The 24,943-nt window shown below is 37.1% G+C and overlaps 1 protein-coding gene across 6 annotated transcripts in view; it reads right to left on the bottom strand.

The window, feature by feature from the left end:
• COMMD10 (COMM domain containing 10) overlaps positions 1-24,943 on the bottom strand; it is a gene marked incomplete at its 3' end in the record, with an annotated part of 197,631 nt that overhangs the window by 16,961 nt on the left and 155,727 nt on the right. The window contains exon 6 of one of the 6 annotated variants that reach the window (XR_014310220.1): positions 1,953-2,099. The exons of the other annotated variants lie outside the window; for them this stretch is intronic. The remainder of the gene's footprint in view (positions 1-1,952; positions 2,100-24,943) is intronic. 6 annotated transcript variants of the gene reach the window in all.

Genomic DNA, 24,943 nt, shown 5'->3' with positions numbered 1-24,943 from the left:
CTACACTCCCAACGACAGGAAGAAGGTACATGGGACAAAAGGGAGGAAGGGATCCGCTGCCCATCTGTCAGATCAGTGGAATCAATCCTGGCAACCAAAGGGGTGACAGATGTTACAACCAGCTCTGATTCATAGGATGCCAGCTTGGGAAGATGCGAGCACAAGCATCGTAGGTAGAGGGGAAGCAAATTTCCACTTTTCTCTGGAGCAGCTTGACTACATGACCTCCCAAGGTCCTTTTCAATTCAAGGTCTTGAAGATGTGGAAAGGCAAACCTATGCAAGCAAACTACACTGGTGAAGGGAGGTCGTGAAGAGAACCACAAAATGTCAGTAAGAGCGAGCTTTGGCAATAATCTAGTTCAACCCTTTTATTCAAAAGATGAGGCAGCTGGTCCCAGAGAGATGAACCAACAGGAAGTGTATAACGGGGAGACAAATCATTGTTCTTTCCACTTCAGTGTTACTAGGAGCTCTCAAGATAAAACAGTGCTCTCACCTGCAGATCAAGCTGATTTACAGAAAAAGTTCTCTCCATGAACTTGCACATTTACATCCCCTCTCTGAGTCTACACAGAAATACATAAAAGCGATGCTGAGGGTAAATATTTTGAGAAATAAGGCTGATGAGACACGAACATGTCTTAAGTAATGGAGAAATAATGTGGAGTTAAAGTCTTCAAACCTCAAAATTTTTCAAAAAAAAAAAAGCTTATGTTTTAATTAATTAATTAATTAATTTTTTTTTAAAGATTTTATTTATTTATTTGACAGAGAGAAATCACAAGTAGATGGAGAGGCAGGCAGAGAGAGAGAGAGGGAAGCAGGCTCCCCGCTGAGCAGAGAGCCTGATGCGGGACTCGATCCCAGGACCCTGAGATCATGACCTGAGCCAAAGGCAGCGGCTTAACCCACTGAGCCACCCAGGCACCCCATGAAGCTTATTTCGATCGCTCCACCAAACCCAGTGATTCCAAAAGCTCTTTCTGAAAATAACTGCCTGGTCCAGTAGGTCCCAACATCTCCTGGGCATGGAGCGCCCTACTGCTGGAGGAGGGGAGAAGGCAAACTGGAAACCTGAGCTGATACAGGTGTGACAAAAGCTACAAAAGGACAATGGCAACAAAGAGATGTATAAGCCACAAAAGGCATTTTCCTCCAAATTATACATTTTCTTTTTTAAGTCTTTGAAAAATAGACAAAATGCTTGTCTATTTAAGAATGTAGGCAGTATATACCATGCAAAACCAAATGTCATGCTTATTAGCAGAGCATTCAAGACTTTTGAAAATCTGGCCCCTGACTCCTCCTGTAGCCTTGAATTCTAGCCTCCTGTCCTCTCAATGCACCGTATGCACCAGCAGTACCAGCAAGCACTGCACACTGTCCTTTGGGTCTTTGTTCAAGCTGTTCTGTGTTGTCTTAGCAGCGCTCCCAATGGCTCTACCCATGCCTTCGCGTGTGTATGTGCATTTGGGCTAGACCCCTTAATTCTCAACTCAGTTGATGTAACAGCCCCCCATGCATATCTTAATCACTGCCTTTCCTTACTACATGGGATGGAATGACCCATCTTTGTACGATAGATGGTAGGCTCTTCAAGGGCCGGGGGCTCTGCCTTCTTTAGGTAGACCAATAGCTAAGTACAGTACTGATCATAGTACTTAGTGACATACATGTTTATTGAGCTCAATTTTTTAAATTAATCAATCAATCAATTAATTAATTAATTTTTGAGAGACAGCTCCTGCATGTGAGCAGGGGTGGGTGGGGCAGGAGAGGGAGAGAGAGAATCTCAAGCAGGCTGCATGCCCAGGGTAGACCCTGAGATAGGGCTTAATCTTATGACCCTGAGATCATTACCTGAGCTGAAACCAAGAGCTGGATGCTCAATGGACTGAGCCCCCAACATGGCCCTTAACTAAGCTCAGTGTTAAGGTGGTTGCGGGGTACCTGGGTGGCTCAGTGGGTTAAGCCTCTGCCTTCGCCTCAGGTCATGATCCCAGGGTCTTGGGATCGAGCCCCGCATCGGGCTCTCTGCTCAGCAGGAAGCTTTCTTCCTCCTCTCTCTCTGCATGCCGCTCTGCCTACTTGTGATCTCTGTCAAATAAATAAATAAAATCTTAAAAAAAAAAGAGGGAAGATGGGTGCTAAATTTAAATATGCCTTTTTTCTTTTAGTGAGAGTAATGATAGAGAGTATCAGAGTAATTGGGTTTTGTCTAAATGGTAACAATATTTTCCAATCATACTATATAGTATTTGCCCCACTAATGGGGGGGTCTCATAAGTCTTGTTTATTCAGTATATATGCGGATTACAAAGTACAGTTATTTATCTATAGATTTCTACTTAGCTTGAAAATTGGCTTTTCACACTTGAATGTCCCTGTCTAAGCTGGTGAAATCAGAATTTCAGGTTTTGCACATATTTAGCTAAAAACACGAGTTTACACCATCACGAGAACAACAAAGCATCTTTAACCAGAAACCTTTACTCAATATAAAAATTGTCAAACTGTGCATGACACAGTGTCACAAAATGCTCCATCAGAGGTATCTACTTCGTCTGCTAGGACATTTAACCCGTTATCTGTATGTGCCCTTTTCATTCTGGCTAAAATATTACTTTGTTCTTGCAGAGACAAAACGGTATGTTTGGCAGGCATACTGTCAACGTACTTTCTGTCTTCTTAAAAATTACAGCGTGCTGTGCATGAGCAGATCACAAACTTGGAGCCAATCAACGTGCACTTCCTACAGTATTCATTAGCTGTAATTTATTATGTGTATGCTGATATGTCATTATGATTTTCAGCTCTGCTACTGAAATATTTAGCTATGGTTGCTGAATATAATCAGCAAGATAAGAGGTTTTGAATATGATTACAAGAAGCTCCTTCAATGTAGTGAGAAATTATGTTAAGAGCACTGACAGCTACAAAATGGAGCAGTTTTTCTGTAATAAATATTATAGGTGACGCTATCTTTTTCTGGAAATTACTCTTTATTCTAATTTTAAGTACTTATCTGATTACTGAAGCATTATCATTACAGATTTTGAATGGCTGTATGACTTTACTTCTCAAAGCATGTGTTAGTATCCCAGCTGAGGGATTCGGGTAAACTAGAGACTAAATAGAATTCCTGTTCCCTGTGCATGGTTTTAAAGACTATGAGCTCAATGCCCAAACTAGGGTTTCTGTCTTATTTGTAAAATCACTTTATTGTATTCAGAGACAGAAATTTGGATGATGTGTGTGGACTTTCCACAGCTACCATGGATTTTGCATCCTAAATTAAATAACCTCATGCAATTCGCAGTGTTAAGAAAAAGGTAATTAAAAACATATGTTGGTTTAATTTTCTTCTTTCTGGTGTTGTCATGTTAGTCTTCAAGGGAAAGAGGATTAACAATTGTACCTAAATGAGTATTAATTTCACAATTTGGTTACAATTTATACTTCTTATTGGCTAATTGGAGGCTCTGTTTCTGGGAAACAAAAATGGGTAAATTCAGCATTTGCTTCCTGCTCTGAAGGGCATTGAATTCATCACATAAGGGACACCTGAGAACGCACTCTTTGCAAACCTGCAATCATACAATCATAAGACACCCCCACCCCATTCTACTCTCAACACTTAATGGACCCAAAGTCCTAAAGACAGGCAGGGACAATAACTAATCTGATTATGGGATTAATTTAATGCAGTAATTGTCTAGAAGAAATTGTTATCTTGTAATCACGTTGTTCCATTACAAATTTTTAACTTGTAATGGTGACAGATGAAGACTGAGCTCATTTTTCCATCCACATTAGTTCCCTGCTAACCTAATTACCTGATTACAAGTCACACAATCCTCTCAGAATCATGAAATGAACAGTGCATATTCCAAAAATGAAATGGTTCTAACAAGTTGGCACTTTTCCCTAATCCTGAGTGTATATGGAGCTCGTGAATAAGGGTTATATTTTACATTTAAAATATAGTATCTGCTTGTACATACTAGTTTTTCAAAAAAGTTCATGCTTTTTGACTCCGTAATAATACTCTTTCAAGAAATCCAGTCTAAGAAATAAAAAAGTTCAAAGAGGATTAATGTCAAAGAAATTCATCACCATTCAATGGAACATTACACAGTCAGTAATAATAGTGTGTTTCAAAGTGATGTACTGGTATGGACAAATGTAGCTATTATAACTAATATATATATATAAATGGTGTATACTACTGTGTCTGGCACATACTACAATGAACTCAACATGGATAAACTTGCAGATAGTTCACTCAGGATTATGGTATTTGAGGAAAGGGTGGAAATGGGTTTTATTTTTAATCTGGGGGAATATAACATTGGAGAAGTTAACACTGACAATTTTTTAAAAAGAATTTATTTATTTATTTGACAGAAAGAGAGTGAGAGAGTATACACATGAGTGAGCCCAAGCTGGGGGGAGAAGCAGAGGGAGAGGGAGAGAATCTCCAGCACATTCCCTGCTGAGGATAGAGTCTGACATGGGCCCAACGTGGGGTTTGCTCTCGTGACCCTGATATCACAACCTAAGTGGAAACAAGAGTCAGATGCTTAACCAACTGAGTCACCCAAATGCTCCATTAGCTCATAATTTTTTAACAGCTTTACGGAGATAATAATACACCACACAACTCACCTATTTAAAGTGCATAATTCAGTGGTTTTTTAATATATTCAGTTATAAAACTATCACCACAATTAATTTTAAAGCATTTTTATCACCCTCAAAAGAAACCCCATGCCATAGAGATATAATCTAACCACCTTCCTAACCCCAGACCTACGCACCTAGAAAACTATTTTCTGTGCCTATAGATATGCCTATTCTGGAAACAATATAAATTTTAAACAGATCCCTAATGCACACCAATATTTAAAGGATGGTATAAACAAGTAGAACTTTGCAAACACACAAAAAATGAAGAATGCCTTGAGAGGTAGGATAAAAACTGGGAAACCAGAAAAAAAGCAGAAAAGGATTATCATGGACCCAAAGGAAAGAGTTTTAAGAATGAAAGTGTGTTTCAAGTGTCAAAGGCTCCCACGAACCAACTGAGACAAGGACTGGTAAGTTTTATTTCAGATTCCAACACCAAGAAAGTGTTAGTGACATTGACCCAAGTATTTTCAGTGGCTCAGTGGGAAGAAGCTAATCCCTGCTGATTAGAGGGACGAGTACAGAGTAAGGAAGTCAAATGTAGACCAGGGGTGACTAAACTCTAGTCCAAGGCCAAATCATACTTGCCATCAGTTTCTAGAAATAAGTTTATTGGAACTCAGCTACACTCACTTGTTTAGGTAGTGTCTATGGCTGCTTTTGTGTTATGAGAGCAGAGTTATATAGCCTGCAATCTTAAAATATTTACTATTTGGCCATTTGCAGAACAAATCTGCCAATCCCTACAGTAGACAAATGTCTCAACTTATTAGTTCTGTTGACCAAAAATGACCCAATCACTATCCATAACCCATGTTATTTTAGGTTCAGAGTTTAAAAGGCCCAGTTGTTTATATGCAAGGAGAGGTAAGTAAAATTAGCTGTCCTGAACACAGTGTAATTATTACTCATCTCAAGATTGAAAACTTCCGGCTGATAGGCCCAGAGGCTATTAGATCCTATCTTCTGATTATGTAGAATAAATACATTACTTATCAGCTTATATTTATATAACTTTGCAAACATTAGTAAAGTCTTATGTACAAGTAAGAGAATACAAGTGTGATTTAAAAATTGGTAATTTTTTTAAAAAGCAATTATTGGCTTAAGTTTTATCTCTTTTCTAAAGTTTATTGCTAATAAATGCTTTTCTGAATGATTAGTTCCAAGGGTTTTATTTTAATGAGTCATATACTCCTATGAAATCCATAAAAAAAATTTGTCTGGGTGTCAGTTCTAAAACTCCAGTTTATCTACAAAAGGAAGTAAGAAACCAAAGATTTGGATCAGAAATATTAAAACTAAATTGTTCAGCTTTTGTTTGTCCGATGTGGTCTCTGCCTGGAATGACTCATAACATAATAAAGCTATATAATTTGGTTTAATGCTTTGTATCTGTTGATGATTAGAGAGCCTTAATGCCTCTCTAGTCTAAGTCATTAATATTAATGAGTTTTGTGACCTAGGCCAAGTTAATAAAAATAAAACCTTAAATATCCTATTAAGAAGTTCTCAATAATTTTGAAGTTGAAATTACTTTACAGAATTTTTTTTATAGTGCTAGAAAATAAACAAGGGTTTCAAAGGCATTTCCTATTCTGGATGGGGGAAAATAGTGACAGAATGGTAAAAGCATCTATCAAACACTGCTTTTTGATTACAGGTCACATAGGGCTGCTTCAAAAATCACGGATTAATGGAATAGGGAATTTGGGCGTATATTATTCCAGAGATGACTGGAATACAATATTGGAAGAGGTTAGATCTGTTTCACCCCAAAGTGATTACAGGTAATTTTTACTTTCAAGTCAGATCTGAGTTAACAAATATAGAGTTGATAAGGTTGGCGGGATTTACCCAAATAACTGTGAAAAAACTACTCACTTCTGTCACAGAATTCGGAAAAAGTCAGTGATTTTTTAAAAAACACAGAGTATTTGTGTGGAGCAATGCTATTTAAGGTGGGGTGAAATAATGGTGCAAGGATTTCTCTTTTAGATGTTTACAAAGAGACTGGCTTCAATAAAAGTTTGCAGAAACTTGCAGAAGCAGCCAAAGACTATGTTGCCATTCAGAGTTCTGCCAAACAGACACAGGCTCCATGCAGACGGGCCAGACTAATTAGAAATCTGTATTGTTGGTAACAGAGCTAACTGAGCCATTTCTCAGATGATCTTCCACATGGGTGACCAAATCACAGGTCATAATCTCAGTTTGGTCTTGCTTTGAAAATGTTCACCCAGTTCAGAGACAGAGCTTATGTTGAAGCAGTTAACAACTAGATCTGAGATAGGTACTATACAAAATGGGTTAAGCAGAATTGGTACTACATTCTCACTCTCCTTCTGGAAGGCTTACCAAAAGTGATGATATAAAGAAGCAGTATTCCTTCCTCTTCCCTCTCTATTCTCGATGCCAACACCTGGTCAAAGAACTTATTTATCAAAAACCAGAATGCTGAATTTGCTTCAATTCTGTTTCTTCAGTATTGTCATTCTCTAGACCATTCTAAATACAGGGGCCAAACTCAGCTTTGTAAAGCATGGCTTTCATTAGGCTGTCCTCCAGTAAGACTGGTCAGTATCTCTACCAGGACCCCCCGTTAAAGTTCTACCTCTTCTGCCTTATGGGACAAAACTTTCAATAAACTGATCACAGTCTATCTTTTCCTTTGTAGTTACAAAATATTTAAAATATTAAAATTACAGAGATGAATATGGCAGATATTCATGTATTATTCCAACACCCATATCTATCTCATATTACCATTCTGCCTTTAGAAAGAGTAGATAAAGAATACACTTACAAAAGTAACATGAAAATGCCTGATAAGACATCAGGCAAAAGTACGGCTCAGACTAATCCAATTTTTTCTAAGATGAGCAGAGTAAGATTTTTTTTTATTTGCTGCCTGAAATCCAAAGGTCAGTATAGCCTACGAAGTAAGATGTGAAATTCGTAAGGAGGAATCACAGACTGCGTAATGATTTCAGCATAACTTGGTTCATAAACTAGGTTGGGAAATCACAGGTTTGGTAGGTGACTTGCGATTTCTCCAAGTATATCAGCTTTCCGCTGGCAGGCTTGGTAGGAAATCCCCCTCTAGAAACACTGTGTTCCAAGAACACTATTTCAGTACTTGGAAGAAAGGGACTCAGGGCCCTCACATGACAGTAAACATGAAATTTTGTTGTGAGTGCAATTCTCTTTCAGGTTATACTTTAAATACTGGCAAATTGCAGGAAGAAATTTAAATTAAAAAGTGTAGTAAGAGTCGTTCTTTAGAAGATAGGTTTATTTTTGCTGCATCAACACAGACCTATTAGTTCAGCTACAGATAAGTGTCTTTTAAGATTAGAAGTAAACCAACATTGAAACCTGTAAAATATTTTACAACATCTTTCTAAGAAAGCAATGCAAATCCTCAGCCCTTTGGCCAGATGCTAGTTTGGATAACTTTTTCCCACTGAACTAGCCTCCAACATTTAAAGAAGAAAAATGTAGCAATTCAATTTTAAAAGAATCTATAATTTGGATCTATAACTTACTAACACCTCAAAAATGAAATAAAGTTTCCAATTTCAACTAAAATCACATGTATTATTTTCAACGATCTGTGTAAGCACAAAGATTTTTCTTTTCTGCATAGTCAAACTAACTTTGTCCGCCCTAGTTTTCACGGAGGTACAGAGGTAAAATACATTTTAAATATGTAATGCAATTCCTAAATATGCTCTCTGTCCAAGTTTCAAAAAATCCCAGGGCCATTCTTCTCTTCCCGCTTCAACCCATCAAACTCTGATCATGGACTTCTTTTTCTGGAGTTGTAGATCTTTTGAAGACTCTTCATTATTGGCAAAAGTCCAAATTCCCTAGGCTGCCACTTCAATCCTTCCACAATTCAAGTTGAATTATCTTCTTCCTATTACCTCCCCAAGGTTGCTAATTACTACCCTGGAACACTCGTGTTTTCTCAGAACAATGCTTGTGTTCCCATTGCCTTCAATGAGAATGTACCCCTCTAAATAACTTCCATGTGCCCAAATCCCATCATTCCTCTGGGTTCAGCTCAAACACCTCTTCCATGAGGCTTTCCCCATCTCCCAAAAGGAATGCATCTCTCCTTCTGAGCCTCAATACCTTTCAGACTTGAGGTGGCAGCACTGGACACATTCTACCTGGTGTTGCATTTCCCCCCACAATACAGCATCACTGTTCTAGTAGGATAAAAGCTTTCTGAGGGTAGGATCTTGTCTTTGCTTTCACATATCTATACCTATATCTATGTCTATACCTATACACATATAGATACAAATATATCTATACATATATCACCATGGTTAAGAGTGTGGCCTATGGCGTCACTCTGTTTGTTTTTTATTTTTTTTAAATTTTAAAGATTTTATTTATTTATTTGACAGAGAGAGAGCACAGAAGGGAGAACAGCAGGCAGAGGGAGAGGGGGAAGCAGGCTCACTGAGCAGGGAGCCTGATGTGGGGCTCAAACCCAGGACCCGGAGATCATGATCTGAGTCGAAGGCAGATGCTTAACGATTGAGCCACCCAGGCTCACTGTGACTGCTTGTGTTTTAAACCAGTCTTTATAAATCACTGTCTTGAGCAAATTATGAGATATTCTATGCTTCAGCTTCCTTATTGGCAATACGCGATAAGGGCACCCACCTGAAAAGAACTGAAGATAATGCACGTGTTTTACATAGAGGCACGTGGGCCAGGGATCTGGTCTGCTATTCAGGGAACAGAAATGATTGCAAGTGTTTGGAATCACAGTCATCACCATCCTCCTCGTTCATGCTCCACGTGTACCCAGCCCAGAGCCTTGACTAGAACAGATGTTTAATATATGCTTTCTAAGTTGAATATTTTCTGGTCTTTTAAATCAAATGGAAAATAAAGCCACATATAAAATACTGACTAGAGAAAAGTAAACAAAAAACTCTCTCAAATGTAACACTTTATTTATTTTTTTTAAAAGATTTTATTTACTTATTTGACAGAGAGAGATCACAAACAAGCAGAGAGGCAGGCAGAGAGAGAGGAGGAAGCAGGCTCCCTGCTGAGCAGAGAGCCCGATGCGGGGCTCGATCCCAGGACCCTGAGATCATGACCCGAGCTGAAGGCAGCAGCTTAACCCACTGAGCCACCCAGGCGCCCCATAAATGTAACATTTTAAATAAGCAATAAATAATCAAAGACATAGAGTGATATAAATTTCCAAATACATTAACTTTTTGGAAAGGGAAGGGTGAAATAGCACTGCGTAGACATAATCTGAATATGGGGATATAATCGGAATACGGTTACAATTCTGAAAGTTGCTTTCATACCCACAGGTTGTCTGAGAGATTCTTCACATGTAAAATGACGGTCAGTTCTAATAGCATTATCAGAAATGCACAGAAGATCCTGAATCTGGGCAGGGAATGAAAAACAGCCAGTATTTAGAATATCATGTTCTAGGCAGAGAGCATGGGGAAGACTGACTTCTTTTTCCTTCTAGCTAATAATAGCTAGAAGTTGCAATTTTAATATGAAGCATATATTGGGGCACCTGGGTGGCTCCGTGGGTTAAAGCCTCTGCCTTCGGCTCAGGTCATGATCCCAGGGTCCTGGGATTGAGCCCCACATTGGGCTCTCTGCTCAGCGCCCTTCCTCTCTCTTTGCCTGCCTCTCTGCCTACCTGTGTGTGATCTGTCACATAAATAAATAAATCTTTAAAAAAATACTATGAAGCATATTAAAGCTTCATATTAAAACTGCAACTTCTAGCTATTTTTAGGTGAAATGTCTCTTGAACACAGACCACCAAACAATGCAAAACTACATTACCATTTTGTGAAGTAGACAAAATGACTTTAATAGGCTGAGTCTACAGAGTTCATGTTCACTGGTGACCTAATCCAGAGATGAAGCTGTAATAATGGTATGAGAAATATTTTCACTACTCTTTTTCATGAATACGTGAAACAAAATGAAATGCCAACTGCTCCAAATATAGTCAGTATCAGGCTTTTAGGACATGAACTTATTAGTGGCTGAGTACTATATAGCCATTTATACAGTACAAATCTGTTTCAAAGAAGTGAGTATTATACTTAAAGGCAAGGCAAGTAATCAAATGATGTCTCACACTAAAAGATCAGGCCACGTTTTGGATTTAGAGGATACCTACCTTTCAAAGAGGCTGAGATAGTTTGCAAAAAGTGACCGAAACAGTATCTCTCTCCACCAAGCTCTTAATTTGGAAAAATACATGCTAAGACAGGCAAGCAAGACATTAGCAATGTAACACAGGGCTCAGACCCTACGGTCACAATGGAAATCACAATGCTGTTTGTGTTTTGTCCATAAGGAGGCCTCAAAACTGCATGCTTCTATTTTTAGATTAGACCTTGATTTGGGTTTTCTTTCTGTTTTTAAAAGATTTTTATGCATTTATTTGACAGAGAGAGCAAGAGAGAGAGAGAGAGAGAGGGAGAGAGAGAGCACAGGCAGAGGGAGCAGCAGGCAGAGGGAGAGGGAGAAGCAGACTCCCTGCTGAGGAGGACCCTGGGATCATGACCTGAGCCAAAGGCATCTGAGCCACCCAGGCGTCCCTTAATTTGTGTTTTAGAGTGTAGTGTGGTTAATGTCCTTCTATCTTCGGATAAGAGAAGAAATTAAGACTCGCAGAAAATCGAGCCTTTGCAGGTAAGTGCTGCTGTGGGGATAATGGGATGGGTAGGTACTGTGACATGTTGCAAAATGGCAGAGCCAGATTTTAGGGAAGGGATATCCTGAGTAGTTGAACTTGCATGAAGCAGTGCATTTTCTGACTCCTGAAGGGAATGAACTAGAATATAAACAGTAGTATGGCTTCATACCCACATTGAAAATTTGACCTGAATTACCACTGAGCAACTGTGGCAAGATAACCAACCATTCCCTCCCAACCCCCATAGGCCACTATGTCCTGCACTTTGATCACTAGGAGTTCTCTCAGAAAATGTACACTCGAGAAAGCAGAGCCAGATGCACCCTGTACGGCAACAGGCAGGAAGTACATGGAACAGCCTGGCTTGATTTAGGGGCAACGCTATTAGTAAAAGGTTTATCAAGTACCAGGTTCACACTCTGGAAGAAGTCCGGCTCTTTTTAATTCTTAATCTTCCGGGGAAGTATGGTTTGCTGTGTTTAAAATACATTTTAGCATTTAATACTTGTTCAAATGAAGTCCTCAAAGAGCAAAGTATGAACTATTCATTTTCTAAAAAGCATGTGTGTGTATAAATAAAACTTGCTTATATATTAGCAAAGGACTTCTGTAAAACCGCAGACATGTTCAGTCATGACAACCAAATATCAAACCTCATTCCAGGTTTTCTTCCTTTGCTACACAAACTGTTTCTACTATAGAGACTGAAGAGACAATTTCCAAAGCAATGTTTTCAAATTTTATTCACAAAGGAAATAACGGTGCCTGATAATACGTGGGCCATTTTACAGCAAGAGCATAGATTTCTGTGACAGAGAAATATTGCCAAATATTGGACAAGCTGCCTAACTTGTACCTCAGATTATTCTAGAAATGAAGAACAAAGCCCCCCAAATTATATTTGTTGCGCAAGTACAAAAAGTAAAGTGTCAGAATAAAAGACATGGAAACACACAGACTTGGACCTGACAACCCATACTTATTAGGCAAGAATCCATTTCTAACGAGTAGTCGTACATTTCCAAATAATTAATACTGAAAAAACTGGCCCTACGTTCACTCTTCACTCTAAGAAAATCATACCTTAATCTCAAATGATAAAACATGAGCATTATAATGTCTTGTTATGGTACTGGTAATTAAGAAATAAAGATTTACTGATAAAGTAAAAACATGTATGTACGTCACATATAAATCCTCTTAAGCCTAACTTTGAACCTAGTAATGACTGTTCTCTTTAAATTTATTTATTGAGATTTTATTTATTTATGTGTCAGAGAGACACACAGCGAGAGAGGTAACACAAGCAGGGGGAGTGGGAGAAGGAGAGCAGGCTTCCCGCGGAGCAGGGAGCCCAACGCACAGCTCAATCCCAGGACCCTAGGATCATGACCTGAGCCAAAGGCAGACGCTTAATGACTGAGCTACGCAAGAGCCCCTGTTCTTCCTAAATTTAATTACAAAGGGCAACAAAAAGAAATCTGTCCATAACGTGTATTAAACTTCCACTTTGTTGAAAATTACATCAACTGATACTTAGACAGTTTTGAGGGATATAAAAATGTTTAACATAATAGGTAAGTGGGGGCCAAAAGACAACATGAAAACATAGACTCAAACAGAAAAAGATGAGAGAAGTTAAAAGTCACGGCTCTGGAGTCAGACTGCCCGTGTGTGAATCCTTGGTCTACCAATTACTAAGATGTTGGGCTTCAGAGAAAGTAATTAATCTCTCTGTGCCTCACACTTCTTATCTGAGAGTAACTTCACTCAGGTTTATCATGAAGATCTTATGACATGTAACGTCTTGGAATAGCAAATGACACAAAGTAAGTACTCAATAAACATTAGCTAGTATTATTAAAAACTAAGAGAAACATAGTTATTTCTGAAGCTCAAACGCTAAAATGGCTGGCTTATAATGCCAGGCACTGAGGAGAGATCTGGAAGATACAGAACAGGAGCATGGCATCTGCTGGTACATCTTAAACAAGAACAACTGAAGTTGGTAACTGATGATAAAAGTTAAGAAACTAAAACTCAGCTCCAGTTGATAGGAATGAACAAGCCAGAGATCTCTATATATGCCAAAGGCTGTAAAGTAACAGTGAAACAAAGGATGAAAGAGAACAAAGAAAAAAAGAGGCAGGAGTCAGGTGTTTTGGTCGCTAATAACCAGAAAGATGTGAAATAAATGCACTGAAATGAAAACTTCTAGACATGGTAACATATTTTTGGAAGTACCTAGCTGCAGGCTGGACTGATCAATTTGATGAAAGAACTTTACTAACATGTGAAAATAATACACTTGAACATCACTCTAACGTTTATACTAAAAAATAAAAATAAACACCATCACCTCCCTCCACCCTCCTACCCCCGCAAAAAGATCCAAAAGATCTTCTAAATACTTGCAGAAGAGCTACTTAGTATTACCCTGGCAACACTGGCCAAACCTTAAAAGGAAATAGCAACTGTCGCATCAGAATTTTCAGATTCAGTATCTCCATGGGTACACCTCTGATTTCTGATTGCAGCCAGCTTTTCTGTTCAATAAACAGTTTTGAACATTATAATCAACTTCTTTTTAATCAAAACTAGTCATATTGGCAAATTAGGTAGTACTGAGAAATGTAATTCATTATGGCAGTTTTCTTTCTAAGTACGTTTTTAATCAGTTTTGGATGCAGGTGCACTTTTAAAAGAAAAGCAACAAATTTTCATGGGCTACTGATGTCTCTGAAAAAGATACTGGTTTTGTTAGAAATAGTAAAAGTGAAGTCAAAATTTTTAAGTCTCCATGAGGCAGTTCATGCACAAAACTACTCTGAACTGATTTGTTATTTTCTAACTTTCACTATGAGGACATGTTGCCTCATGCATTCCTATTTTTGAAGAGTTTAATGAAAAAGCAAATAATACAATCCCATAAATAAATCAGTACCATGTAAATGAAAAACTTGCTTATTCTTTTCTAAATACCTATTAGCAAACTTTGTTCTAAAATACAATTAAGAAAAATATGACAAATTCAAACCTGAGGTCTAATTTTAAATTACATTCATTTTCCAAAAATATAATTAAAATGAGGTTATAAAGAAAGCCTGGTGGTGGGTATTAAGGAGGGCATGTATTGCATGGAGTACTAGGTGTGGTGCATAAACAATGAATCCTGGAACAATGAAAAAATAAAGTAAAATTAAAAAAAATAGAAGATAAAAAAGTAAAAAAATCAATTCTGCCCATTTTAGAAGAAAATTTACTTGCTCAGATTAGCTATTGCTTTGCATTACTATTAATACATGATTTTCTCTTGTATATCGAGTCTTGTCTAGAATAAGGTAGTGACATTCTTTCATAATGCCCACGAAGGTATCTGTTTACTTCTTTTAATACTGATAGTTAAAATGTACTGATCAAAATGTTGATATGCCATGCTATTTTGAAAACAACATACCTACTTAATAAAATGGGTCAAATGAATACTGAATATATCAAAATACTCCACATTACTCTGGATAAAAATACCACTTCAGCAAGTTCTTCTTAAATAGGATAACTAACTATACACAATACCCAAGAACTGGGGGAAGAAAATGAACCCACCAAAAAGGTTAACACTAAATAAACAGCTTTTACAGACTCATTAAGCAGTATAAACATTCATAGCATTTTCCTCCGGTTAAAGTATATTGATAAGCCTCCATTAAATGGTCTCATCATTTTCCTAGCTTCTCTTAATTTCAAATCTGTAATTCCTTACAACTTTCCTTTAAGAGAAAATGGATCATGATAGCAAATGAGGACACATTTATCTCTTCCCCTTCCCCTCAAATTCTCAATAGACTATATTGTTTTAGAATAGAAACACCAGTAATTCAGGAAAACAAGAAATAATACCATCACAGAACAGAAAATTAGAGGAAGTTCTATAAGCTAAAAATCAGAGGAGGTTTTGTTTTCTTTTATGCTTTTTTTAGAGAGAGAATGCAAGGGGGTACAGAATAGGGGAGAGACAGCATCCCAAGTGGGCCCCATGTTCAGCTCAGAGCCCAATGCAGGGCTTGATCCCACAACCTTGAGATTATGACCTGAGCCCAAATCAAGAGTCGGATGCTTAACTGAATGAGCCACCCAGAGGCCCCCAAAATCGGAGATTTGGTTAAAGGGAAAAAAAAATCAAATCAGAGAAAACTGGACTAAAAACAAGCAAAGGAGAAGCTGCTATATATAAGCTCAGAAAAACAAAGCTCAGATGGGTAAATATTAAAGGGGGAGCATATTTTCTCAAATGTGCTTTCTGACCATGCAGAGTCCCAGAGCGAACAGTGGGATCAGAGGAACAAAGCAAGGTTTCAGGTCACATATGAGAAGGAAGTCCTAAACCCAGACGACAAATTCCTGCAACAAGGAATACCCTGCCTAGCCACACTCTCTCATTTTGCCCTGTAAATCACTGGATGAAGACTTTTTTTTTTAATTAATTTTTTTTAAGGTTTTATTTATTTGACAGAGAGAGACAGAGATCACAAGCAGGCAAAGAGGCAGGCAGAGGCAGAGAGAGAAGCAGGCTCCCCGCTGAGCAAGGAGCCCGATTCGGGGCTCGATCCCAGGACCCTGATCATGACCTGAGCTGAAGGCAGCGGCTTAACCCACTGAGCCACCCAGGCGCCCCTGGATGAAGGCTTCTTAATATGTATCTTATTAACCCCAAGAAATAAAGAAGAATGGATTCTCATTTGGACTGGGGAGTAAATACTGTACAACCGTGAAAACTGCTCGACCTAGAGTTTCAACTATATGTACAAACAACCAACAATCACCAATCATTTAGGGAAACGTTAGCAAGAAAGTCATCACATTTAAACTGAAGTAATAACACACCAGCAGAGCAAAATATAATTAACACTCTCAGTGAAATGAAAAAAATAGCACATCAACAACAACAAAAGGAATAGGCAATTGATATTTTGATAGGGATCACATTAAATCTGTAGATTGCTTTGGGTAGTATAGACATTTTAACAATATTAATTCTTCTAATCCATGAGCATGGTATATCTTTGCATTTTTTGGTGTCATCTTCAATTTTTTCCCACCAGTATCTTATAATTTCCAGAGTTCAGGTCTGTCACCCTTTTGATTAAATTTACTCCTAGGTATTTTATTCTTTTTGATGCAATTGCAAATGGGATTGCTTTCTTAACTTCCCTTACTGCTACTTCATTATTAATGTATAGCAATGCAATAGAAATGCAAAGTATTTTAATTTTGCATCCTGCAACTTTACTGAATTCATTCATTAGTTCTAATAATTTTTAGGGTTGTCTTTAGTATTTTCTATATATATAAAAATATATATCTATATTTAAATATATTTATTTATATATTATATATATATATAAAACGTTCATATACCATGTATAAATGGTATCAGGTCATCTCCAAATACTGGCATCTTTACTTCTTTCTTACCAATTTGGATGCTTTTTATATTTCTTTTCTTTGTCTGATTGCTGTGGCTAGGACTTCTAGTACTATGTTGAATGAAAGTGGCAAGAGGGGCATCCTTATCTTGTTCCTGATCATGAAGGTATAGCTTTCAGTTTTCCCCCACTGAGTATGCTATTAGCTGTGGGTCTCTCCTATATGTTCTTTATTATATTGAGCACATTCCCTCTATATCCACTCTGTTGAGTTTTTAATAATATGCAGATGTTGAATTTTGTCAAATGCTTCTGCATCTACTAAGAAGATCACATGGCTTTTATCCTTCATTTTGTTAATGTGGTAGAGCACGCGAATTGATTTGCAGATACTGAATCATCGTTGCATTCCTGGAACAAATGCCATTTAAAGTTGGTGAACAATTCTTTTAATGTATTGTTGAATTAGGTGAAAGGGATTGAGAGGTACGGACTTCCAGTTATAAAATAAGTAAGTCGCGGGGATTAAAAGTACAGCATAGGGAAGACCGTCAATAATATTTTAATAACTTTGTATGGGACAGATGGTAACTATACCTTTTGTGGTAAGCACCATATAATGTACAGAATTGCTGAATCACAATGTTGTACATGTGAAACTAATAGAATACTGGATGTCAACTACACTTCAATTTAAAAAAGGCTATTTTGAAAAAGATTTCCACAAAATTAAAAATATGCCTGATAAAGACAAAAAAAGCCTAACAAAATGGACTGAACATAAAGGACCCATCTAAAGATCAAATCATTGAGCCCAGACAAAAAGGACAAGAGATTGATTCTCCACAATCTACTGCAAAATGAGAAAAAACATAAAGTAAGAGAAATGGAAGGCAGATTTAGAAGTTCCAGCAGCTACCTAACAGAAGGATAAAACAGAAGAGGGTGAAAAAGTAATCACAGAAATATAAGGAGAAAATTTTCCTTGGGTAAAAACAGATTCAGGCTTTCAGACAAAAGTGGGTGGAGGCACCTAAAGGAGAACACTAATAATAAAAACAGATACTTAATCACATGTTGGTATAATACAAGAACTCTGTGAACACAAATTTCAAAATCTTCTGGGGGGGGGGTGGGGTTGAGGAGAAGAAAAGACCAAAGGAGAAAGGGAGTCATCTACAAAGATAGGAAAATCACATTGACATCAGAATTCTTTTTGACAAAATCAGATAATGAAAGTCACTAGAGCAATCTCTTCAAAACTCGAATGTACACTTATTTAAATGGAGAATTCTGTCAAGTCTAATAAGCAATCAAGCAAGAGATTAAATGTACACGTTCAGTCATGTAAAGACTCAGGCTAGTTTATACCTTCAGATACAATCTAAAAGAATAACTAAGTGGTCAAGTCTACTAAAACAAAACAAAATAAATCAATAAGGAGGATGTACAATGAAACTGTGATGCCAAAAGGCAGTAAAACTCAATTCAGTAAATTAAATTTAGTAAAACTAAAATCAATTACTGATACATAATTTTAAAAAGAAATAACAATCTAAAATTAAGGCACAGAACATTTTAAAATAAAACCAGGGAAGAAATAATACACATATACTAAAAAGTTCTAGATATTATTTGGAAAGAATACCAACATTCGGTGAATGCAACGTTTTCGGGTGTTCTCAAAATATTCTTTTTATTCGGTTATACAAAGAAATGCCCAAAAAAGAAAAAAAAAAGAGACTCATTTCTGTGCATTTATATTTAATATAAGCTTGCTTGTCTCCAGATATACCCCTATTTAAAAATCAATTAAATCCTTACTAGTATACAAATATCACCATAATACTGCTCCTGGAGCTACTGAGCCCTCTTTAAAACTAATTAGACAAAAATGATAATATATGGCATTGAATGTCCTATATGGATTGGAACCAAACAATGAAATCAAGTCTATGAAATTATGGACTCAGAAAGGTTCAGTATTAATTCTTGGAAAACACATCCTCCAAAATTCAGATGACCACAGAATTTTTTTTTAGGTTTCATACATTTTATTTTTTTCAAGTTTTAATTTAGATTCCAGTTAGTTAACATACAGTGCAATATGCGTTTCAGGCATACAATACAGTGATTCAACACCTGTACACACAACACCCAGTGCTCATCACAACAAATGCTCTCCTTAATCCCCATCACCCATGTAACCCAACCTACCAACCAACCCCCCTCTGGTAACCATCAGTTTGTTCTCTATAGTTAAGATTTTTTCTTGGTTTGTCTCTGTCTCTTTTATTCTCTTTGCTCATTGGTTTCATTTCTTAAATTCAGCATTTGAATGAAATCATATGGTACCTGTCTTTCTCCAATTGACTTATTTTGCTTAGCATAATACCCTCTAGCTCAATCCATGCTGTTGGAAACGGCAAGATGTCATTCTTTTTTATGGCTGAGTAATATGCCATTACATATTTTAATATATGTAACACAAGTATGTATACATACACACACCACATCCTCCTTATCCATCCATCAGTTGATGGCTGTTAAGCTATCCGTAATTTTGGCTATTGTAGATAATGCTGCTATTAACATCGGGGTGCATGTATCCCTTGAATTAGTATATTTGTGTTGTTAGGGTAAATATCTAGTACTGCAACTGCTGCATAACACGGTAAGTCTATTTTTAACCTTTTGAGGATCCTCCATACTGTTTTCCAGAGTGGCTGCAGCAGTCTAAATTCTCACCAAGTGTTAAGAGGGTTCCCCTTTCTCCACAACCTCGCTAACAACTGTTGATTCTCGCTAACATCATGTTGTTGATTTTAGCCATTCTGACAGGTGAGGTGACAGCTCATTGTAATTTTGATTTGTATTTCCCTGATGGTGAGTGATATTGAGCATCTTTTCATGTATCTATTGGCCATCTGTATGTCTTCTTTGGAAAAATGTGCATGTCTTCTGCCCATTTTTTTTAATTGGATTGTTTTTTGAGTGTTGAATTTTATAAGTTCTTCATAGATATTGGATATTAATCCCTTATCAGGTAGGTCATTTGCAGACATCTTCTCCCATTCTATAGGCTGCCTTAGTACTGTTGGTTCATTCACTGTGCAGAAGCTTTTAATTTTGATGAATCCCAATAGTTCTCCCCCCCCCCCCCCTTTGTTTCCCTTGCCTCTGGAAACATTTCTAGAAAAAAGTTGCTATGGCCAATGTCAAAGAAGTTGCTCCTGTGTACTCTTCAAGGATTTTTATGGTTTCAGGTCTCACATTTAGGTCTTTAATCCACTCTGAATTTCTTTTTGTGTTTGTTTTAAGAAGGTGATCTACTTTCATTCTTTTGCATGTTGCTGTCCAGTTTCCCCAACACTATTTGTTGAAGAGAGCTTTTCCCACTGGACATTCTTTCCTGCTTTGTTGAAGATTAACTGAACATACTGCTATGGGTTCATTTCTGGGTTTTATATTCTGTTCCATTGATCTATGTGTCTATTTTTGTGTCAGTACTATGCTGCTTTCATCACTGCAGCTTTCTAATAGAACTCGAAGTCCGGAATTATGATGCTTCCAGCTTTGCTTTTGTTTTTCAAGATTGCTTTGGCTATTCAGAGTCTTTTGTGGTTCCACACAAATTTTAGGATTGTTTGTTCTAGCTCTGCGAAAAATGCTACTGGTACTTTGACAGGGATTACACTAAAAAATGTGTAGACTGCTTTGACTACTACAGGCATTTTAATAATATTTGTTCTTTCCAATCCATAAGCATGCAATGTCTTCCCATTTCTTTGTGTCGGCTTCAATTTCTTACATCAGTGTTTTACAGTTTTCATAATACAGGTCTTTTACCTCTTTGGCTAGGTTTATTCCTAGGTATTTTATGGGTTTTGATGCAATTATAAATAGGATTGATTTTTTAATGTCTCTTCAGGCTGCTTCATTACTGGTGTAAAGAAATGCAACTAGATTTCTGTACAATGATTTTGTATCCTGTGATTTTACCGAATTTGTTTCGGTCTTAGCAGTTTCATGGTGGAGTCTTTTGGGTTTTCTATAAAGAGTATCATGTCATCCACATAAAGTGAACGTTTTACTTCTTCCTTACTGATTTCTATGCCTTTTTATTTCTTTTTGTTTTTTGACTGCTGTGGCTAGGGCTTCCAGTATTATGTTAAATAACAGTGTTGAGAGTGGACATCCCTGTCTTGTTCCTGACTGTAAAGGAAAAGCTCTCTGTTTTTCTCTGTTTAGGATGATATTAGCTGTGGGTTTTTCATATATGGCATTTATTATGTTGAGGTATGTTCCCTCTAAACCTACTTTGTTGAGGGTTTTTATGAAATGATGTTGAATTTGTCAAATACTTTTTCTGCATTTATCAAAATGATCATATGGTTCTATCTTTTTATTAAAGTGGTGTATTACATTGCCTAATTTCCAAATATTGAGCCACCCTTGCAATCCAAGAATAAATCTTACTTGATTGTAGGGAATGATTTTTTAATGTGTTGATGGGTTCAGCTTGCTAGTATTTTATTGAGAATTTTTGCATCTGTTGCTCACCAGGGATATTGGCCCATAATTCCCTTTCTTAGCGGTGTCTTTATCTAGCTTTGGTATCAAGGTATGATGCTGGCCTCATAGAATAAATTCGGAAGATTCCCTTCCTCTACTATTCTCCAGAATAGTTTGAGAATAGGTATTAACTCTTCCTTAAATATTTGGTAGACTTTTCCCATGAAGCCATCTGGTTCTGGACTTTGCTGGGTGTTTTTGGGAGTTTGTTGGGAGTTTTTTGATTACTGATTCAAACTCTTTGCTGCTTATTAGTCTTCAAGTTTTCTACTTCTTCTTGTTCAGTTCTGGTAGTTTGATACGTTTCTAGGAATTTATCCATTTCTTCTAGGTTGTTCAATTTGTTGGCATATAAGCTTTCATAATATCCTCTTATAACTGTTATACTTCTGTGGTATTGTTATTTCTCCTCTCTCATTTGTGATTCTATTTATTTGGGTACTTTCTCTTTTCTTTTTGATAAGCCTGGTTAGAGATTCATCTGTTTTATTTATTTTTTCAAGGAACCAGTTCCTGGTTTCATTGGTCTGTTCTGTTTTTTTTTTTTTTTTTTAATTTCTCTATCACTTATTTCTGCTCTAATCTTTATTATTTCCCTCCTCTTGCTGACTTTAGGCTTTGCTTATTTCTTTTCCTATCTCCTTTAGGTGTGAGGTCAAGTTGTTTATTTGGGATTTTTCTTACTTTTTGAGGTGGGCCTGTATTGCTATAAATTTCCCTCTTAGGATGGCTTTTGCTGCATCACAAAGGTTTTGGACCATTGTGCTTTCATTTTCATTTGTTTCCATGTACTTTAAAAAAATTCTTCTTTATTTCCTTGTTGACCCATTCATTTCTTAGTAGCATGTTGCTTAATCTCCACATACCTGACGTCTTTCCAAATTTTTTTCTTGTGGTTGAGTTTAGTTTCAAAGCATTGTGGTCAGAATAGGTGCATGGTATGACTTCAAAATTTTTTTATTTGTCAAGGCGGGTTTTGTGACCTATTATGTGATCTTTCTGGAGACTATTCCACGTGCACTTGAAAAGAATTCTATTCTTTTCAATTCTTACAGAATTCTTTATTAGGATGGAATGTTCTGAATATATTTGTCAAGTCCCTCTGGTCCAGTGAGCCACTCAAAGACATTGTTACCGGGACACCTGGGTAGCTCAATTGGTTAAGCAGCTGCCTTCGGTTCAGGTCATGTTCCCAGTGTCCTGGAATCGAGTCCCAAATCGGGCTCCTTGCTCGGCGAGGAACCTGCTTTTCCCTCTGTCTCTGCTGCCACTCGGCCTGCCTGTGCTCACTCTCTCTCTCTGGCAAATAAATAAATAAAATCTTAAAAAAAAAAAAAAAGACATTGTTACCTTGTTTATCTTCTATTTAGATGATGTCTCCATTTGATGTAGGCAGGGTGTTAATGTCCCCTATTATTACTATATTATTAGTTTCTTTTTTAGTATTATATCATTATTCAATATTATTATATTATTATTAATTAGTTTATTACTATAATACAAATGTTGTTACATTTGATGGAATCACTGAATTCCCTAAGTTTGTTCTCATGTTCCATTAATTCTCCTTTCTTTCATTCAGCTTCATTATTTTCCATTATTTTGACTTCTAGATCACTAATTCATTCCACCGCTTCTTCCAGCCTGCTTCCATGTTCATGGAAACATCAAGCCTGTTTCCAATCTCATTCACTGCACTCTTCATCTCTGATGGATTCTTTCAAAACTCTTCTATCTCTGTGGTAAGAGTCTCACTTATGTTTTCAATTCTTTTCTCAAGCCCAGTGAGTATCTTTATGATTGTTGCTTTAAATTCTCTAGCAGGCATGCTATTTATATGTTTTGCTTAGATCTCTGGCCATGGCCTTATCCTTTTCTTTCATTTGGGATAAATTTCTCTGTCTTGGCATTTTTGTCTAAGTCGGCCTCGTCTCTGTGCTAAAAAAGCCACTATGTCTCCTGGTTTCTTTGATGTGGCCTCTTCTCTCTCCTTAGTTGTAGAGTTTGTTCTATCAGTCTTCAGGTCAATATCTGGGGTATTTATGATGACTGAATTACCTCATTGTGTTTTGGGGTTGAGGAGAACCTAGGGTCCTTCTATTCTGTGACCATCTTCCTCTCTTGACCATAGAATCTTGATCATGGAGTTATACTGCATAAAAGCAGTCCATACATATGAATCTTCAAATTATCAGCTAATGTTCCAATTAAAATTGAATGGAACCTACCAAAATGGCCTTCCTTTTGTTCAGTGAACAAGTTTGGTGTTTTCCTTTTCTTTCTAAGAAATGTACATAATTTTGAAAAGAATTGGTATTTACTAAAAAGAATAGCAAGTCTTAAGCTAGCATCATGACTTTAGGTAGAGGGCCCATTCCCTCCTGCCTATGAAAATCTTTGTGCTGCTCTTTGGAGCTCCTTTCTATCTGCTAGATGGGATGCTGCCTGATTCATAAATGGTTGGGGGGAAAATGCTAGTAAAATCTTTCAAATTTACTTAGTTAAATTCTATTTGTTGTTGTTTTAATACTACTGAGTAAACAACAAACTGTATACTTTAAGTATCTATAAAGGGTCTTTATAAGAATCAGATGACTTTTTTTTTTTTTTAAACAGAGAGCAAGGAGAGAGAATCTTAAGCAGATTCAGCACTGAGAGGGGAGCCTGTCACAGAGTTCAATCTCATGACCCTGAGATCATCTGAGCTGAAGTCAAGAGTCAGACGCTTAACTGACTGAGCCACCCAGATGCCCCAGATGTTTTTGTACCTTGTTTCAAATGTCAATATGAGGGGCCTGGGTGGCTCAGTCGGTTGAGTGCCTGACTCCTGGTTTCTGCTTGGGTCATGATCTCAAGGTCCTGGGATCAAGCCCTACCTACCTCAGGCTAGGCTGTGACCTATTATGTGATCTTTCTGGAGACTATTCCACGTGCACTTGAAAAGAATTCTACCTCAGGCTACACACTCAGTGGGGAATCTCCATGAGGATTCTCTCCATCTGCCCCTCCCCCCTCTAAAATAAATAAATAAAACTTAAAAAACAAAACAAATGTCAATATGACACAGAGGGGAGAGCTGCCCATCTTCTAACTTCTTAAAACGTAAATCCAAGGACCATTAACCAACGCTCTTCAGATTTCAACTGTCATATAGATACATGGAACTGGTAATTTCTGTAGCACCCAAATGTAAAATGTAAAAGTCTATTACAGATTTAAAATAATACCCAAATTATATTTCAGCATAATCTTACCCATGCTTACTGACCTTTAGGAATAGATATAACAATGTTCTTCATGTATTTAGTAGCTCCAAAATGAACAGAAGTTGCAAACTGTACCATGAGAAGTTTCCCCAAGTCCCCTAGTTCAGTCTCATTCAGCGATACAAGATCATCTTGGACTTTACAACAGTATGGTCAACTTTCATTACATTTTAGATTCTTTTCTTCTGATCATATCTATCCAGAAGCCAGCCACAGCATTTTAATATGGTAAAATATTGTGGACTTGTCACCCTTGGGATATTTTTCAAA

The sequence above is a fragment of the Mustela nivalis genome (assembly GCF_964662115.1).
Source record: "Mustela nivalis genome assembly, chromosome: 3".
NCBI classification, from domain to species: domain Eukaryota; kingdom Metazoa; phylum Chordata; class Mammalia; order Carnivora; family Mustelidae; genus Mustela; species Mustela nivalis.
The sequence above is the reverse complement of the archived record's forward strand: the minus strand, read 5'-3'. Positions and strand labels throughout refer to the sequence as shown.